Raw genomic sequence first — 22084 nt, 5'->3', positions numbered from 1 at the left:
ATTTAATAATCTTTCTTTTCTAGTCAAATAGAAATAGCAATGATATCTTATGAATCCATAAATCATTGAAATAATTTCATACATTATTATTTAAATTTATATAAATAATTTTAGAGTTGAATTTTATTTTTACCATTCTCAGTATATACAAAAAATTGATTTGAATTATCTATAAATTATATATAAAATAATATAAAATATTTAAAATTATTTAAAAATCTTCACACTGCCAAAGCCAATGCTCTCTGCAGGCTCTCATATCCACATTCATGTCCTGTCCCAAGTCCACTCAGTTGTCCTAAGCTGCATATTACCCAAAGACAGCAGTATTGTTGTTGCAAATACCCTAGATTTGTCTTCTTATTTCTGTTTTTATCGCCGCATGACAAACTTTAGCTGAATATTTTGATATTTTATAGATGGCTGCGCTTAATTGTGTGCTTGCCATCGCATGCCTTGACCTTAGTCGAGGACCTTATTAAAGCCTGGCCGAACACTTCGCATTCGCACAGCGTCATAAATATTGCTCTTTAAGCCGAAATAGTGCCCACTGAAGGAGATGGCAACAACAGGCGCAGTTTCCCCATAAGTATAGCTGCTAGAACTATCTGGCAAACGAAATAAGCTCCAGGCGAAAGCGAAAGCAGATGGCAGACTCAATGTCAGCCGAATATAAAAAAAAATTAAGACTTTCGCCGCTCGTCAGCTGTTTGGGAAAGTTTTTAATTATTATTTCATTTGCCAGTATTTTTCCCCATTTTTTTTTAATAGAAAGCTTCAGCTGTTGCCCGCTGAATTGCAAAAAAATTGTGAGTGCAATGTGAGATAAAAGTTAAGCTCATACGACTTTAGTTGTTATTAAACATATTTACATATAGAAAAGAAGGAATTATTGATCTCATAAGAGTTGCAAAATAAGAAACGAATATATATAAAAATTATGTAAAATCAAATGTTTGTTCAAAATTGAATATAAGCAAAATAAATAAATTCATTAAAATTAAACAAAAATGGGCACAAATGCAATTGCAAAAATGTAATTAAGAAATAAATAAAAAAAATAATATAAAAAACTATATATATAAATAAATTTAAAAAGAGAAATAGATAATAAATAAATATAAAGAAAATAAATATAAAGGAAAAAAAATAAAAAAAAATAATAATAATAGTTACATACAAATAAATACATATTAAAATAAAAATAAAATGAAAATATATTTAAAAAGTGAATAATAAAATAATAAAATGCACTCTGTACACCTCAATGCAGTTGAAATAATATGAGTAGTAGTTGTACAGTATAAGAAATATACTTTTTATTGTTTAAAAAAAAACGTTGCACAGAACAAAAGATATACATATAAATAATATTGAACGCAAAAAAATATTTACCTCTGTAAAGGACCTTAAATATTTATCTGAAAATAAAACAAAAAATATATAACAGAAATTAAAAACGAAATAAAATAAAATATATATAAATATAAATGTAAAAATGAGTATATGTATATTTATATCAATTTAATGAATTTTATATATTTTCATGAATGTTAAAAAATATGAATATAAAAATTTATAATGTTATAAATTTTAAAAAGGAAATAAGGCAACATTTTGAAGATTCAGAGTTCACCTTAATAAGATATGGACAATGACAAGGCCAAAATTGAATTATTAAAGAGTTTTTCATATAGTAAAAGCTCGCTTCAAGTCTTAATTTATATGATATAGATTCAGCTAAAATTCTGTCAGCTTCTATTTATCAAGAATTTTGTTCAATGAGTAGCTCTCCATGGGCCCGTTTCATATTCAATACCTAAACCTATATACCTTTTAGTATTTTTGTCATATGTAAATTTAGTTAGGCTAAATATGACAGGCGTACTTAATTGAATGACCAATGCTTGAATATACTATATATGTATGTGTATTATCTAAACAAATTGAATATTTGCTCGCCGCGCTCTAACTAATGGCAATCAATGTTTACGCAAAAAGCACTCAAGTTGACATCTAATTAGGGAACAATTGTCAAAATCAACTATGGCAATAGGCATATTGCTCGCTGCTGGGGGAAATCTATTTTAATCGGGCAATAGGTATTTTATTTGGGCCGGCAATTGTGATATGAAAATGAACTAACATTCGGCCACTGACAGGACAAATAACCGAATGGTCAAATGGCAGCAAATGGCCACAGAAATAACAGCAATGGCAAGAACATTAGCCGCAGTTCAGCTTTTCAAATGAGGCGTATTCGCAATTCGAGGACAGCAGCAGAGAAAAACAAAGCAAAATGTTAATGGCAAGCAAATGTGTATGTGGAAATGTCGTATAAATCACACGACACACAACAAACAAAACAACACACAGTACACAACGAACGACACACGACACAGGCATAAGTGTTGTACTCGTCCGAGTACCTCCTCTCTCTCTCTCTCTCTCTCTCACAGTTGAGTGGGGGCAAGTGCATTTTTCACCTCCTCTGGCCACGCCCCCTCGGCGCCCTTACATTTGGCATGACATATTGGTTAGCGCTGGCTTATAAAATATATGTGCGAGCTGCTTTGTTTCGGCACGTGACTTGCACGGCAATTGCGGGGCTAACGCAAATTGAAAACAACAACAAATTCGTTGCCTACTTACAGGCGACGGCCATTTGTAATGTCCTCCTGGCCGGAGCTTGTCGCCTAGTAATGCTCGCTTGAGCCGTGACACGAGCACGACGCTCTGAATTCGCCTAGGAGTGAGTAGTCGCAGCTTCAGTAATACCTCTGAGACTGAGTCTAGATGGAAGTGCCTGACTGGGAGTTACTCTGTAGCCCATGACGAGAAGAGGCGTAAAATTAGCTATGGATGCGTGTACGAAAACATTTGTCTACATTTGGCTTGGCGAGCTATACTCTATTCAGAATCAACCAGCAGCTAGTTCACAGTGAGTTGCATATATTTATGAATACTTTTATTATACGTTTCGTTTACTTATGGTCGAGTCGACAGCAATCTTCTGGGAGCTGCCCGCTCCACAATGACGAGCAGCTATTCCATGCATTCATACTGCCATCTATATATAGACATATGCAGAGTAGTTGCTTAATTCGCTTGATGTCCTTTATTCTGGCACCGAAAGACTTTTAGAGGGTAATGGGCATGAAGTCCAAGGATAGACGAATGTAGAAATCAACTCTACAAGTGTTGGAGATGTGGGAGACAGAGATAAAAAGTCTGGGAATCGTTTGTATACAATGACAGTCTCTTCTCTTTTTTAGTTTTCTTGGTAAATATAGCCAAAAATAAATATATATTTTATATTTTTAGAGCATATGCATAGAAACAGATGAATGTAGGGGCAGATGAAAAGCTCCAAATTCTGACTCTTGTTTGGAAATAATTTATACTCCATAATAATAATATATACTTAATAGCAATATATACTTTATTCTTTGTGCAGACAGCCACGCCTTCCTCTGCCTGTAACAAACCTAATGACTATTCTCAATGCAACGAATATTGCTCAGGGCTCAAATTATATTAAGTATACGTATAAGTGAAATATATTCGCCAAATTATTGTGCCCAGAATTTGTCTTTTGCAATGAATTCATCATACAAATATAGAGTACAAATATTTTAATGAATAATGAATGAATACAAATAGTAAGTGCAAATATATCAAACAATTCATAATGTAAATATTACGTATACGCACTGTGTAATATTGGAAGATAATATTTACTATTAATATTCATAAAATAATGTAATAAATATATATATGGTATATCTTTATAGAGTCGGCCAAGTCAATATTTATATATAACAAATAAAATAATAAAAAATTCATAAAAACCCTTCAATGCACTCAAGGTACACACAAGCATTCATGAATTTTGAATGAGAATACTTTTCTTCCGGGAAACCATTTAAGAAACAATTTTAATAAATACTCAGCCCACACGCTCGCTACACTCAAGCACTGTCCTCTCTAAGTCGGCTATAAATTAAATTAATTTCCACATTTAAATTTGTGTAATAATTCAAGTCAGCAGCTGCTCTTAAATCTCAGCCAGCGGGCACAAAATGTAAACTCTTCATTTAAGTCGAGCAATTTGTGAAAGCGGCGCAAAAGGTGGCCACAGTTAAATGGCCATAAAGTGGGCGAGGCATAAATCCGATTTAAATATGCCACACGTGTCACGGGCTAAAAACTATGTGCATTTGACTTAACAGATGCAGTTTGACTTCCCTTTGTTTCAATGCTGAATCGTTGAGTTTGGCTACAAAATAATAATCCGCTTGCTTTGTGAATCTACAAAAAAATAAATATAGAAAATAATAAAAATAAATGTAACAAAAATAAAAGCGTATTTAAACCAAAAAACGAATGTTCTTTTTATATTTATTTTCTGTGCTAACCAAAAGCGCAAAGTCATGACAAAAACAAGCAAATAAATTGACATATGTGTGTGAGTGTGTGTGTGTGTGTGTGTGAAGAGTATGTTAGAGTGTGCTTATGCATGCATGTGTGTGCGTGTGTGTGTTCATGCCTTTGTTTATTTGTTCTTGTTTTACGTTGTTGGTTCTTGGTTGTTTTTTCCTCCTTGTTTTTTTGTGGGTTTTTTGGGTTGCCAACTCCCCTGAATTACGCCTGGATATGAGCAACAAAAAGATCATTACCACAGTGTCTATTGTCTGACGTTTTCAAGAATGCTTAACATTCCAGCAGGCTTTTATTTGCAGCACACGCACACATGCACAGTGCACAAAACTAAGTACTAAATATTTTATAGCTTTATATATTTAATACACACATCTACAATATATTTGTATGCCAGCGACTAATAAATAGCGAGCTGGCATATTTACGGCTATAGCCGCTAGCCGAACAAAAGGAAAACATAAGCACACACACACACATATATATATGAATGTATATGCATGTAAATATACACGCATTTAATTCGACATCCTCAAGTGTGCTTTAATTTGGCTGCGGCCCATCAATTTGGTGTGCCGTGCCGTGATTTTGTTGCGGCATTTGTTTTCATTATGTTTTATGACATGAATTTGATGTGATATGCCGCGCACCGCCCCGCCTCAACCAAATTGAGTTGAACTTTTAATAATATATACTTTTGGCCACGAGTGCCTGGCCGAGCAGCCTCTTTGAAAAGTTTTCTCTTCTCTCCCATATTAAATTGCTAATATTATCTGTCGCATTGGCCAGCAAAGAGTGAGGGTGGGAGAGAGAGAGAGCAAGAGCTTATATCTGGCAAGACGCTCGACCGCTAAAGCCAAAGCTCCATTTAACTTTTGGCTCAGCGAACTCAATTAAAGCTTATCTAAAAACAATTTAAAATTAAGCACTGGTCATTGCAATAAAACAACATCCGAGTATTTGGCTTAAAAAAAAAAGTACGGTAGAGTCCATAAAAGAGCTCGTAAAACTGCGGGTCATCCCACGCACACACACAGTCACACGCCCACACACACACACACACGAAAAAAGGAAGCCAGCTACTGCAAACATTAATTGCATAATTAGTGGCGTTTATCTGACGTTGGGCTGACTCTGCTTTTGGCCACGCTTCATGGACACATTTTAAAGCGGGTCAAAATGCTGGCAGTGGAACCGAATTGCAGAAGAGGCCACACGGCTCTCTGCTCACGGCTCTGACAGCCACCTTCTGGCTGCCACATCAAATTGACTTAATCATAAAAGTTTCCACCGCTGCGCAGTATGCCAAAACTTTTGCGTGTTGCAGCAGTCAACTCGCAAATTTTTGTTGGTTAGTTTTCCTGTTGTTTATTTATTTTTTCTCCTAGTTCCAGAACTTGATGTATATAAATACGTGAACGGCGAGGCGTGAATCACAGCCACGCTTGACAAGTTTCGCTCTCAGCGTTTGGCTGGCCGCAACACACAAACCTGAACGCAGACAGTCTACACGGAACTTAAGTGTGTTCCAAGTTTAAGTATTTGTGTCAAATGTGCATATAAAATTGAAAGAATACATAATATATTTAAATATAAATAAACAGCTCATATATGAAATAGGGAATTCATTTGTAGATTGCCAAGATTTTTATTTCATTTTTTTTATATTTATTTATTTATTGTTTTATTTTCAGTAAAACGTTTAGTTTAAAACTAAGCAAAGTCGAGCAATCAAACAAAATTTTTAACAACATTTATATTAAAATTTTTGTGAGTGAGTTCTTTTAATATTTACTTCAAGTTTGCTAATATTATACGACTTAATAAATGAAATATATTTACCTACTTCTAGTTTTTTAGCTGTAAGTTATTCAATGCGAAATTTAATACAAACTCTATATGGATAAATTATAAATTTATATATTATATATTTATATGACAAAGAGAGAGAGAGAGAGAGAGAGAGAGAGAGAGAGAGAGAGAGAGAGAGACAGAGAGATAGAGAGAGAGAGAGAGAGAGAGAGAGAGAGGGATAGAGAGAGAGAGAGAGAGAGAAAGAGAGAGAGGGGGGATAGAGAGATAGAGAGAGAGAGAGAGATATTCATAGTTCATATTTAAAACTTCTTTTACCTAACGAGACTTTTTATTATATTAATATTTTATTTATATATCCATAAAAAACTTTCTGCTTTCAAACGTACACACATTTATCTTATACCCTGTCATTAAATTAAACAAATGTTTATTAACATCTACATATATTTATATTAATTTCTCCAACCTCTATTCTTCAATTAACAAAACCCGCACAAGAACTGGGAGATTTTCTCTGCTGGAACAGCACAGCCTCATCGTTTGCTTATTCCGTGCAGCGAGCGTAGAAGTTTGCTCGAATTGAAGTTGAACGCAGTTGGGCTATTTCCGTTTCCGTCGAAAGACGCTTGGACCTACGCCTGCGAACCACCCACCGCCACCCAGCATTAGCAAGCGCCCGCACCCCCCCTACCCGCTGCACTCTGTCTGCATTTGCTGGCGCAAACCAATTATTTGATTTTCTAATTATTCGACTCATGAGAATTTATGGCGTGTCTGGGCAACAGGTAAGGCCTGATGCGAATGCGAATTGCAAATGAGCTTTAAAGGCTTTCTGCTCTTGGGCCATAAATAAATTAACGCCTTTCCTCTGGCAAGCTGTGGTTGGCCTGCGTGCGGTGGATCGGTGGCTCATTAGGGGCATTTAATTATTTTAGCTATAATTCCGAGCTGCATGCGGCATAATTAATTAGCTTTCGGCTGCCACACGACACATAATGTTTGACTTTCCTCAGCCAAACGAGTATTTATTTTTATCAAATTAATTTTCTGAGCAAGAAATGTGCGTGGCTTTTCCTTTGTATACATATAATTTTAAATCAAAACCCGGTGGAATGGTAAAGTAAAACAAATTTGAGCATTTGCAGCACTGATGTGAGTGAGGCAGAGATAGAGTGAGAGAGAGAGAGAGAGAGGGAGAAAGGGGAATGCTCAAACCCAAATTTGTAATTAATTATAGTGCATTAAAATGCAATTAGATGCCACTGGATGCCAAATGGACTCGGCCAACATTCCTGACAATGACAAACTGATGCGAATAGTCGAAAGTTCTTGCCAGAGTTTAAGGAACATAGTTAACTCCAACAAACATTAGTGTTTATTTTATTTATAGATAGTTATTGATGAGCAGATTATAAGCTTTAAATATGTAAATGAATTGAGGTATGCTAATATAGCCGTTGAGTCGTGTATGCATAAATATACCTGCAGTGAGTGAGCTAATGAATTCATTTGGAAATTAAATTGAAGAAAAGCAGACACAGCTTTAAATATTAAACGGTTTAAATTTTATTTCAATGCATTTGCTATGCAATTATATCATCATTTTATCATCAGTTTATTATTCAAAGACTTAAATACAGAAAATTTAATGTGCTAATTGCTTGATTGACGTAGATATTGGGAAAATATGTTGGCTTTACATGCTAATTTGATATATTAAATTTACTTATTAGCTTAGGCAACATAATCTAAGCAGACATTAAATCACTTTAATTAAATTTAAATTAATATATAAGATATTTATATATTTATATGACAGATAGAGAAAGTTCATAGTTCATATTAAAAATTCCCTTTTTACCTAACGAAATTTTTCATTATATTTATTATATATTCAATTTACTTTTTCATAAAAACATTAATTAAATTTATAAATTTATTCTAAATAAAAATATATATAATATTAGTACATACGGATAAGGCTTTTGGAATAATTAAGATTTTGAATTGGTTTAGGTCAAGACTTGATTCAGAAAAGGTTGACCTTGGTCTTTTCTTAGTACATGTGCAGGGGCAAAGAGAGAGAGAGAGAGAGAGAGAGAGAGAGAGAGATAGAGAGAGAAAGAGAAAGAGAGATAGAGAGAGAGAGAGAGAGAAAGAAAGAGAGAAAGATAGAGAGAGAGAGAGAGATAGAGAGAGATAGAGAGAGAGAGAGAAAAAGAGAGAGAGACAGAGCTTGAAGCTGCAGTCCCAAGTCGTCTGGGCAGAATGAGAACTTAATCTCTCTAAGTGCTTATGCAAAAATATGAAGTTGATCAATTTTAAATTTAATTTATACTCATTTTTAGCCTTTATAATACCCAAAACGGTACAAAGAATATATATAAATATGCATATATGTATAAACATATATATTTATAAGCCATTAAAAATACTTGTAAAAAGCCGTTTACTTTAATCTCTTATTAACAACATTTAATTCACTTTTAAGCACTGCAAAGACATCATTAAATGCCCTATAAAAAATTAAAGTTTTAGCTCCAAATCTCTGTTGAAAACTCAAAGTTACGCTAAATAAAACGACTTAAAAATACGCAAGAGCAACTTTTTCCCATATTTTTTATTCATTTCTCCAACTTCAAAGTCGCCTTAAGTTATCGATGTCAAATGAAAGATTTAGGGCCAGAAATTCCTTTGGCTCGACAACAGGAAATGAGAAACGCCAGGTGTAAGATTTGTAGCTAAGAAAAACTTTGCCCGGGCAAAGGTCGCACAACTACAACAGGCGAAAACTCAAGTTATTCAAAGGTTTATTTAAATTTGACTACAACGCCAGATACTTCAATGGCTACAATTGCGAATAGTATGCAGAAATAAATCATTAATAACTTATAAAAGCCATCCACATATTCGTTTTACTTTATGGCTTTGCCAATGGCAGCGCCAGATTCAAAGTGGAAAATTTACTATCCCAGACATTTATCATTCGAGTCAGCTGTAGCTACTCCTGCTGCTGTTGCTGTTGCTGCTGCAGATCTCTGGAAAATATATTGCATACGCCATGCATGCCAAATCGCATTTTAATGCTCGTGGCTTGAGCTGAAAATTTCTGTGTAACGCGACTGAATGCTAAAGACGATGCAGCTTGCACTTGATATATTGACTCCCAAAAGAAATGGCTGATAAGAAATGCGAAACTGTCTGCGAAAGAGATGCAGATTCATCTGGCCTAAAGGGTGTATGATAAACGCGTAACGAGCTGCTCGGCTTCATTAATAGAGGAGATGCCGTTATAATTAAGCAAGGGTCAGTCCGGGCTCGCACGACAATGTGTCAACGACCGCCCCTTGGGCGGCTGGTTCGCATATGTCATGGCACACACGCCGAACGTGACCGGAGAGAGCCAGAGGGAAATCCAACTAAACTGACAGTGAAACTGAAACAGAGGCGAACACATGACAATGCCAGCTAAGCTGGAGATTTGTATAAGGACCGGGGCACCTGTAATTATTGGACAGAGGTAAGCCCAACCTATATCCTGGCTGTTGAGCCGGCTGAGAGCTGCACCCATTGCTAATGGGCTTAAACTGGAAATACAATTTTCAAAAGACAGGCGATTGTTGCCCTAGCAAGGAAATTAAATATCCTGCTGGAGCTGAGGCTGATGCTCATGCTGCTCCTGCTCCTGCTCCTGCTGCTGCTCCTGCTCCAGCTAAGCATGAAGAACAGGGATAGCAGATTTTAACACAGATACACCCATACACACACACACACACACACACGCGCACACGCACAGCCTTATTATAATTTCATTTTTATTGGGTCTGGCAACACTCGTTCGCTCAGTTAACTTGACTCTGCTTTTATCTGAGCCCGCCGTGCCCAGTGATTTTTGCTGCCAAGTACATGCATGAGGCTGGAAAATGTTTGGTAAATTTTGCATAATTTCGTAATTAGTTTAAAATGACTTTAATTGCCTCAGAGGCGGTCGACTTTTGTTCATTAGCCGCAACAGGCCGCCCCCAAAAAAAAGTTTATCAGAACACACCTGTGGCCTACGTGCCGTATGAGCAACGGCAAACGGCTTTGCATAATTTCTAACCATTTGGGCTTTCATTTGCTCTTGGCCCTTTGCAAAGCAAATACATATTATTTCGAATGTGGAAAAATTTTGGTAAATTGGCTAAAATTCTTGTTGTTGACAAAAAATTAGTCAACAGGAAAAACTTGTTTTCCAGACAGACGAAAAAACAACAAGTAAAAATCTTGCAGTTGGGTATTATTGACTGCAGAATGCCTATTCAAGATCCAAACGCGGCTTGATTCATTTTACGATTTAACACGCCACGGCTTGGTAATTGATGGATCGAGAATGTTTTGATATTTTCTCATTCAAGGATGTTCCAAAGTTCAAGTCTCTAGCTTAAAATAGTGCACAACAACAATATACCCATTTACTTTACTGAATGAGTAGAGAAACTAACGGACAATTTGCTGGTTGCCAGCACGACGATCAGTTTGATGGCTTCTCCCACTGTCAGCACTTTAATTAAAATACTTCAACGCCTCCAGCCTCCACAGCCTCCTGTACTCTCCCAGACTCAGCCTCAGCCTCGGCCACAGTGAACTTTTCCTATTTTCAATTTGAAAACAGCAACGGAAAAAAAAAGTGCCCAGTCAGCGGCCAACAGCGCAACAACTTGACAAAGTTCATTTTGAAAAATATTAAAAAAAAAAAACAACTTATAATTAAAGGTAGAACATAAAGCAAGGCACAAACTTTCTTTGACTTTCTCTATTTTCTTCCTTCGCTTTCACTTTGGCCAGAGTTTTTGCCAGACGAAGCGCACAGAATTATTTAGATTTATATTAATTAATATTTGTTTGGGCCCTCTTTTGAAGTGACACCGGTATGACCAGCTCTTTCTTAGCCACAGAGAAAAGAAAAGAAATGCAAAAAAAAAGAGAAAAAAATTGAAGCTTTGAATTTATTTGTGTATTAAGCTAATTGAATTAGTTCTGCTCTGGCGGCTATCTAAGCATTTGTATTTATAATTTATACTTTACTGGCTTAATAAGAAGCTGCTGACTGGGTCTTTAGAGAATATTGCCTGGGAATCTGATATTATATTTATTTATTTTTTTTAAGTTTTAAATAACAAACAAAATATTATTTTTAACTATAATTATAGCTTTTAGCTTTTTTTGCGCAGCAAAATATACATATATATATACTTGTCTTTAAATAATTTAAATTTTTTCATGTATTTTTTTTCAATTTGTTTTCTTAAGATTTTTTTTTCAGTTAATATTATTTATTTATTTATTTATTTTGAGTATGCATTGATCCTGTATTTTTTGCGGCAATTTCCAATGTAAAACTTTTGAAGCGGAGGTTGCTTAAAAGTTTATGTATTCAAATTAATTTTTTATGCACATTACAATGCAAAACTTTTTTTTAGCACCATAATTCAAACATCATATAAAAAAAATATAGTGTAAAATATTATGTTCAAGTTTTTATTTTTAATGCTTAAATTGGTTAGCAGCATATATGAATGTATAGAGCTTTTCCTGATTATATAGTATATTTGATTATTAAACCGTGTCGCATTTTTCATTGCATAAATTAATGAGGAGCAAAATAGTATTTTATTTATTTATTTTTTTTTTCAGTTTGTTATTAATTTTACCAGCTTTTTTTTGTTTATATATAAAATTTGTTTATTGTGCTTGTTTTTTCTTGCAGATTATTTCAAAAAATTTACCAATTCAATTAAATACCACAGAAAAATGAGCACAATTTGTTTAAATAAAATTAAATTTTCCAATGCGCGGCACTTCGGATCTCCTTTTAGAAACTCTGTCTCCATCTTCTCAGCTTACCACACTTTTTATTGTGAATTTCAGTTTAATTTTTATGAATTTCCACAATAAATTTATTTATTATTCACATTTTATAACATATGAAATGTATTTATTTATTGAGCACTTTCTCTTTCGCTGCGACTCACATTAACCGTTAGACATTACACTTAGCTAGCCCAGGGTGAGCCGCATTAATGCTCGGGCGCTCACTTTAAGCTGTCAAGCGATAACTGTTATTATTTATATTCGTTCAGCTGCCGAAGGCGCGTCTGCATCGTTGTAGGGCCGGCGTGCAACTGAGGAGTCCACAGCGATGCTTCAGCGGCTCAAAGCCAAATTGGCGTCCGAGCGCACGAGTCGTGCGTGCTGCTTCGTCTGCAGCACGAACTTCTCTAACGGGGCTGTGTGTGCTAAAAAGTTCGTGTGAGTAGCACAGTTCGCCCTTCGTTCAGACAGCGCGAATCGGGGCCAGTGGGTTAGTCGGCAAGCGACAATTCATGAATGGAACAAACACTTGTTTGCGTGCACTGGAGAAGCAATATAACAGCTGGCAGGAGAGCTGGCATACATTCGAAGGCGTATAACACTTGCAGGGGCAACTGCATGGAGGAAGTTTGATACACAGCAAAGAATTTTCGGGCTCGTTGCGACTGCCAGAGAAGCTGGGGAAGTTGGGTATGAAGGGGAGGCGTTTGAGAAGATCAATGGTGTGAATTATAATATTTTAACTGCTCGACAGTTTTATATAATGAGACATGCAAATAGTATTATGCATATAATATAATATTAATAAATGTTAATAATAAGAGCCGGCGAATTTAAGTCGAGTTTAAATACAACGGGCAAGAAATGACAGCTGAGATATTTAATAAATAATATATATTTTACATAAAAGGCAAACAATGAAAACAATGGTTGGTAAATAATTATAAACTACAAAAAATAAAATAAAATAAATAAATAAATAAATAAAATTGTATACATTTGTATATTATTCTGTAAATAGTATACATTTTAATAAATAGTCTTAAAAAATAAAAAATTAGAAAACAAAATATTAGTAATTATTTTAATATTTATACAAAATTATATTATATAAAAATGTATATTTATTTTATAATAAAATAATTTTATATGAATTAATGTATTAAAATATATATAAATATTTTTATCTATTTTTTTTTTTCATTTTTTTAAGATTAACAAAAAATCAAATTCATATCAAAAAGTTGATTTTTATTTTTCAACTTTTCCATATATATAATTTTCAAGAAATCCTACATTTTTAGAAAGTTTAAATAATTCTAACTAAAGTATACTAACTTTTTTAAGAGTATTTTATTTTAATATATTTCCAAATTTATTATTTGTATCCTTTATCCTTTGGTTATTACAAAATGTACAACAAATTCAAATAAAGTTTCTACCATAAAATTTAGATGTCTCCATGCACACGCAGCTTCCGAATATAAATTGTTTAATTGCATGACATTTTTGGGATCTACGGGAAATAGTGAAAGCCTCAACAGCAACAGCTGCAAAAGTCTGTGATAAAGAGGAAGAGAGAGAGAGAGAGAGAGGCAGAGCTGACATATAAAGTAGCAGGTCTCTGGCCCCCTAGTAAAGTGTTTTGTAATGGAATCTGAAACTATCTTTGTGTAACGACTGCTGCCAGAAGAACTGTGATTGCAGCCACTGACCACGAAGCGCCGACTTTGGCCTCGGTCTCCGACAACAGTTGTTTGCCGCTTCGTTGGCTGGCTGGCTGACTGCCTGCTTCCTGCTCTGCTCCTGCTCCTGCTCCTGCTCGGGACATGCTGGAATTATACGCATTTAAATTGTGCCAGTTCACTTGGGGTTTTTTCCCATTTGCACAAAGGAAAGCTGCTGCTGCCATTTTACTTATTTATTTATTTTCTGCTTCTTCTTCATTTTATACATTTCCTAGAGGTAACAATCAAGAGTCGAGCGAGTGCCACACTGCGGATAAGTCCTCAGTGCAGAGAGGAAAAGCAGCCATTCACCCTGCTGGACTGTAAAAAGATTTTCCGCAAGTAGCAAAATATTTGCACTAAAAACTTAGCACATCCAAAGACACCAAACGTCCATCGCCACGTTACAGGGTATGCAGAATGTATTGTTAAACGCCAGCCAGACATGTGATTGCTATCCGGTTTCCCTGCGCCTCGAGCCAGCTCAAATACAAATGGCTAAAGTATTGCATTACTAGCAGAGGGAGAGAGGGAAAGAGAGGGAGAGGGAGAGAGAGGGAGAGACACAAGCAGTATAAAAGAAAACATATATTTTGTAGCATGCAGACTAGACGGCCGATTATTAAACGAGATAAAAACGAGCGGCAGGTGAATAAAAACGAATGCCTAATGCTCTTTAATAAATATATTATTCAAATTCATTTGATGGAGTTGAAATGTATATTGATGGAAGAATCTAAGCTCTAATAATGATTGATGATGAAAGAAAATATTCAACTTGTGTGAGGTGCATTAATTTACTACTTTCTGCCAGACCTTAAAGGCAAAGAGGAATGGAAAACCAAAAACCAATTCATGATAACCTTCAGCTATGTCTAAGACATGTTAAGGACGCACAGGCAATCGCATGCTGCACAAAACCAATATGCTCATTGTGTCAGCATCGGCAAGTATCAAACACGAGCCAAAGGCAGTTGAGACACATATGAGACAAATGTCGACTCTGTTGCTGCTGCTGCTGCTCGATTGCGTCAAATTTCGTATTGCATACCTTCAGGGGCGCATGGAAACTGATATGAGCAGCCGAAAGAGGAAAACAGTCGAGGATGTCAACAGCAGCAGCAATACACAGATATTATCGTAGAGCAAGCATATGTTTGACATTATAAATCCGATGAATACGATTAAGTTTTTAACAACAGCGACAGCAACAGATAAGCTCGTACATATACACACACACACATATATATATATAAGTGTATTTCTAGACAAGTTGCATAAGTAAATTAGGCTCTGTGAGAGCAACCAATAAAATCTTGTTAGCAATCAAAGCTAAAGCAGGCAAGAAGCGGGCCGAGACGAACGCAAGTCGGAAAACAAAAGCGCAAACAAAAAGGGAGAGAGAGAACAACAACAACAACAACTTTTTGCCAAAGAGGCAGCAAGTCAACGGCTTTTAAGAAATATGTGTGTGTGTGTGAAGGAAATGTGTGCGTAAGTGTGTGTGTATGTGTGTCAATCGCCAAGCGGCAATGCAGGCAAAGTAAAGGAGCGCGTCTCGCATTTTGTCGGAAACGGAATGCAGACGAAGGAAGCAAGGATAATGCCCGGCATGCGTAACGCATAAGCGGCAAATTCCATTAAGTGCCAAGCGCCAACAACAACAACAACAAGAGCAGCATCAACAACAGCAAACAGATGAACATACGAACGAGAAGAACAATAAGGGAGAGACGATGATGAACCAAAAGATACCCTAAATAAGAGAGAGAGACAGAGAGAGAGAGAGAGAGAGAGAGAGAGATAAATAAATAGATAGAGGGAGAGAAGCAGATAGCAAGAGATAAAGTCGCATAAGGACAAACAAAGACAGAGAGATAGGTGAAAAACAGAGTCAGGCAGACGACGAAGAAGAAAGAGAAATAGAGAGAGTGAGAGAAATAGGGAGAGAGAGAGAGAGAGAGAGAGAGAGAGAGACAGACAGACAAAGGAAGTGAGATCCAGAGAGGGAGAAAAATAGAATGAGAGCGTGATTTTGTTTTGTTTCTTTCAAGCGGAATTCATCTGTTCGGACAAAGACACAAATTGATAAATATATCTATATATTTCATATACTTATATAGCTATATATTTTATATTATATATATTTTTTTTATAAAATTATTAAAACAAAATTGGCTTCTGCAGCAACTCAACAAATATTTTAGAGCAAATTTAGAAAAAGTTTACTTCTGCTTTAAAGCAAATTTAATAAGAGAAAGCATATATATATTCATCTTATCAAAGACAGAAGTTGATGCTCAACTAAAAAATAAGTGTATTTTCGCTATAAAAACTGACTTTGTAATTTCGCAGAAATTAATTAATAATTTGCTGGGACATTTGTGTATAATTATTTGTGTTTTTTCAGAAATACAAATACAGCTGGAAAAACTTCAGAGTAATGCTAAAATATATATGCATACAGATGTATGTTTATTTGTATAAATAATGTATGCACTCTGCCACGCCTTCTTTTCTATCTATAACAATCATTAGCACAATAATAATATACCCAAAATTACCTCCAAAAAACCTTTTGCTTAAGGGTATAAAAACAACGAGAGTGAATGAGATGTGTGTGCATGTATGTGTGTGTGGCTGTGGCAAATTAAACTGATATGAGTAGGCAAAGAGAAAGAGAGAGAGAGGGAGAGGGAGAGGCATAGCGTTGCCAGAGTTGCCTTCGTGTCATGGCAAATAAACATTTTTTATATGCCTTTTGATGAGGGTGCCCAAGTATGTGTGTGTGTGAGTGATTGCGTGTGTGTGCGTAAGTGTGTGCGTAACGAAAGAAAATAAAATTTCAATTTACAAATATATGTAGTTGGGTCAGTGAAGACAGCGACTCGGATTTTGATTTCGCTGCGAGCGAAGCTGTCGCCAGATCGTTAAACGGCATCATTTAACATATATATTCACATATGTATATTCACATATATGTATATGTATATAAAATATATAAATAGTTTAACATTTTCATCGATTTACAGTTATGTGTGCATAATATATGCATGCCTCCTGCCCGCTGGAATGAATATTCAGTTAATGGCCGCACGAATGAAAACAATTCGCGCTCTTAATGCAGCTCATTAAACTGCAACAGCTTTAAATGGAAACACTTAGCACTCGCATCGTTTTCATTAGCGGGCTTATAATTAATTCAGAAATCAATGAAACGTGCTCTGCAGCATATATCAGGCGCAACTCGCAAACACATTAAACATTTCGTAAGCGGAAATGTGCATTTGTTAATATTAATATTAAATGTAAGTGCTTGCAATGAGAGAGATTTTATGTGTATTTAATCAGCGCAAAAACAAATAAGAATAAAATAAAATTCAAATTAATATTCTTTTCAAGTTAAATATGAATATTAAAAAATAATGAATAAATAAATTGATAAATAAATAATTTTATTTATTTTATATTAAAAAATATGGTATTTATGCTATACCGAAAACAAAATTTATTAAAAAATGATTTACTTATTTTCGCTGTTAAGCTAACTGTCCCAAAAGCAAATGTAATCTCACAAGACCAAAACACTGTTAAGCAGTTGCCTCAGCATAGTACTCCTTTAACAGCGTCCACAGCACAACATTAGTCAAGACACCAACCAATGCAGCCAAAGCTTTTCCCTTTGCAAGTTAACAGCCCTAAACAGCATCCACAGCAGCAGCCCTGTTGACACAACAGAAATGTTAGTCTCTACCAACGTCACAGAGGCGAAAGATAATAAAAAGGTTCAATGCACGGCAAAGGACATTTGGGAACAGGAAGAGGAAATGTGCCATAAAACGAATGAAAAGGAATGCATTGAGCTCAAACCCAATTAGATTGCTATTGCAAACTACAAGCACAAACAACGCATACAACGCACACACAAGCAAACAAAAGCTCGCATTGACAGAGTGCTAATTATACCAAGTATCCCGTTGGACAGGCACACACGAACACACACATACACAGAGAGAGGCAAATCGAAACCGGGCTAAGAATGTGAAAGACAATTGTGGGGCACAAATGACAAGTGCTGAACAGCAAAATGCTTTGTTATTCACAGACCCACACATAAACACTCACTCACACACACACACATACACATGCAAATAGAGCGAACTCTATATGGTTGTGACTAATTCGAGTAAAAAAAAACTCTAGCTTTCTCTCGGTGACACTGTGAATTACCTCACTGGCATGTCGCATGCCAATTTCTCTTGAATTTACTAATTAAATTGTAATACAAATATATTACGACTCGACTGCGACTCTGACTCTGAGCACATGTGAAACGCATTCACTCCCTGCTCTGTCCTCATTCCTTAATACAATGTGCAGCCATAGAGTCTATAGTCTATAGTCTGTGGCCTGTGTTCTCTACTCTTATTCTCATAATGATTGCACGCATCTGGAAGCATACGAGCTCAGCTGACAATGCTCGCTCGCGCTAAGTGAAGAGGGCATATTGGTGCGAGGTAAAGAATTGATTGCGACTGTCTGCATTTCTAGGTAAATTGTCTAGCTAGCATACTTGTAAATATTTTCACTATAAATACTAATGAAATATCACATTCTCACATTTAAATATGTAATTGATTTTTTTTTTGCACAAGTATTAAACAGTCGTATATGCTCTGCATGAGGTCCAATATATTCCTTTTGTAGCTGGCTTTGCGGCTTTATAGCAAATAATTGCGCTCGATAATATATGGAAATACTTTAAGCAAGTAAGCGACAGACAGAGAGATAGAGCGAGAAAGATGGAGCAAAAGGGTGTGTGTGTGTGTGTGTGTGAGTTTAAATGAACATGTGCATATGTATCTGTGCGTGAGCATTAACGACACTTGACTGCAGCATGAACGGAAATGAGGCAAAAAATGCATTGCATTCTATTGGGCGGAAACTCTTAAATGTTAATTGATATTTTTAATACGCTTACAGGCAGATTGAAGTCAGCACATGAAAGAAATACCCTGACAATTTTCAAGTGGATCAAAGGGAATTGTTGAAGCAGCGGAATGAACAAGGAGCTTAAACAAGGAGCTTAAATTTCTTTAAAGAACAAACATATAAAAGTCATTTGTCAACAGGTCAAAACAAAATGAAATAAAATTGTTTGCATTAATAAGAATAGTTCTAATTATAATCAGATTGATAGTGGCATCATTATTATTATTATTATTATTATTATTATTATTATTATTATTATTATTATTATTATTATTATTATTATTATTATTATTATTATTATTATTATTATTATTTAATACATTTTATTTAATAATTATTTTTTATATTTTTATAGATTTTTTTTTATCTACTCTATTAATTATTATATTTATCTATTTTCCTATAACAATCGATAGATTGCAAATTATTATTTTATATTTATTTATTTATTTATTTATATTTATTTTCCTCGAATAATCGATGAGTTCCATATTATTTTTATTTATTTTTTTATTATTATAATTTTTTTTTATTCTTTCTTAGTCGATAGGACAATATTTTATTTTATTTTATTTTTATATTCTATTATTATAATTTTTTTTTTTTTTTTTTAATATATATGTATATATATTTTTTAAGTGAGCTCATTAAATGCTGAATTTTAATTAATGTAATACATTTAATATATTTATGTATACTATTATTATATTTATTTTACAATTGACTACAGGGTATCTCTTCACCTTCAACTTCCCATCACTCCCACTACATCGCTCTTAACTAGAAAAAACAAGAGACTTTACACTTTCAGCTCATCCAGCTGCCGCTCTCATTTGATTACTTTAATTCATTGTATTGCTGCTGGCAGAACTCAGCTGCAGCCGTCATCTGAGCATATTTATGTTGCATGTGCCACAGTCCGCCCGGGTCCTCCATGGAGCCGTAGTAAATAAAAATGCGCTGATATAAAAATATTATTGCAACTGGCATTTTAACTGAGCTCTGCTCATATTTGATTTTCAATTTACTCACGTGCTATGTGCATTTAATAAAAGCTCACCGGTAAAGCATGGCGAAAGTGCTGGAGGTGAACGACTAGCAGATACCGCGCAGGTGAAATGGGACAGGAGACTCGAGTTCAGTTCAGGAGACTATATGGAACAGACTGAGAATGAATGAAACAAGATGAGACTCGCTGGGAACGGATAAGCTTGCACTAGATGGATAAGAGTGAGATGAGAGTAGACTAAATGAGAATGGACTAGATTAGCCAAGACAACACTAGAGTGGACGAGATAACTATAGACTAGATGAAACGAGATGAAATAAAAAGAGAATAGAATAGACTAGGTGAGATTTTGTAGATGAGACTAGTTGAGACTATTCTAAAAATACAGGAACGACTCCAGCATATCGCATTTACCTATTGCATATCATTGCAGGGTATATATATAAAAAAATGCGAATTTTATTTGATATTTTTATGTCAACTTTCAGCGCGTTGAAGCATTATTGCAGTATATGTGAGATTTAATGTGCCGCAAGCAAATTGAAACATTTGCGGTGACCCAATAAAAAAGTGAATAAATAGAAATCATAAAAAAAGGAAGATCCATATTCAAATAGCATTTAGAACTGGTCAACTGTGGCATAAACCATGAAAAATATACGCCCCGTTAGCCACGTTAAGCTAAAAGCATGCGCGTTTCTAATTAGATTGATTGGAATAACTATGCTTTATCTCTCTCTCTCTCTCTCTCTCTCTACCATCAGCTGGCAGCACATTCGACTCATTATTTAAATTAACTTTTTGCAATTCGCAAAAGTTTGTTGAAATTAAAAACAAATGCAGCAGAATTGAAACTGAATAATTTTGAATGAATGCGAATGCGAATGCGAATATGAATATGTTCATTCGTCAGACAAACACCAACAAATCTGCCAGAGAGTAATAAATTTTGTTTTGATTAGCCAAACAAATCTATCAGAGTGTGGCAAATGCGCAAATCTCTGCGAATTTCTGATATTTTCCAATTTGAGTTTTGGTTCATGAAATGTCGAAATAAAATTGCTATCAAATAAGACTGCGCAATATCCCATATTTACTCAATATTATAGCTATTTTTATTGCTTATTAAATGAATAAATATGCTCTCGGCCAGTTTTTCGTTTTTCCATTTCAGTTGTAAATCCGTTTAATGTTTGAAGAATATTCACATCGTAGTTTGATATAAATTTATGAATTTTCTGAGCCAATGGAAAATGAAGCATATGATGGAAAATATAAAGTTATGTTGAATTTCGTGATTTAATTCACAATTTAATGCACGCTTTCCTGTAAGTCTTAAATTATTAAACAGAAAAATACAAATAAATGGAATTAATAAACAAACAAATAATATAAAAATGTATTTTCCAGTGTAAAGAGTTTACTGATAGATGAAATGCTTTATTTTATTTATTTATTTTCGTGCATTAATTCTCTTGGAAATTCTTATGAATTATATAAGGTTTAACCACTTTATTAACTTGGTCAACTGCTATAATAAATGTCTGACTTTATGCATATATATTAAACAATATCTTTAAATTGAAGTTTTTATGGTTTAATAGGCAGAGGTAGGCACAAGAGATCTCAATATAAAGCTATTCTTTAGCATATATAATACCTTTGCCTGAAATATTTCAGTAGCTCACCCCATTAGAGGCTAAAAACACCTAATAATTATATTTATATAAACTCTCATAATAACAACAATGGGACTCAAAATTCATTATCGCTAATAATTAAATACACATGAGTATTATTTATTTAATTCTCTATTCATTTATTTAGTTAATTAGTGAATGATTTAATTCTTAATTTATTTGTGTATTTATTTATTTATTTTTTTATTTATTATTTTTGTTCTTTTATTTATTTATTTATGTATTAATTATAATATATTTATTTATTAAATTAATTCATTTATTTATTTATTTGTATTTTTATTTATTTATTTGTTTTTTTATTTTTTTTAAATTAATTTAATTATTACTTATTTATATTTAATTAATTAATTAATTTATTTATATTTAATTATTATTTATTCTATAAAATTGAATGGGAATAAGCAATAATTATATAATTATTCATTACATAAATACAATGTATAAAATATTTCCGCAATTAGTATGTTCTTTAGTCTCTTAGAATGTCAAACAAATGAAATATTTAATTAAAAACACTGCATTTGATTATATGCAAGGATACAATT

At 34.2% G+C, this 22084-nt stretch overlaps 1 protein-coding gene across 1 annotated transcript in view; it reads right to left on the bottom strand.

Annotated features, from left to right (window-relative positions):
- mtt (mangetout) overlaps positions 1-22084 on the bottom strand; it is an 84269-nt gene that overhangs the window by 60046 nt on the left and 2139 nt on the right. The window lies entirely within an intron of this gene.

This window comes from Drosophila navojoa, chromosome 5, assembly GCF_054131105.1.
Source record: "Drosophila navojoa isolate 15081-1374.11 chromosome 5, UAZ_NAV_1.0, whole genome shotgun sequence".
NCBI lineage: Eukaryota > Metazoa > Arthropoda > Insecta > Diptera > Drosophilidae > Drosophila > Drosophila navojoa.
The sequence above is the reverse complement of the archived record's forward strand: the minus strand, read 5'-3'. Positions and strand labels throughout refer to the sequence as shown.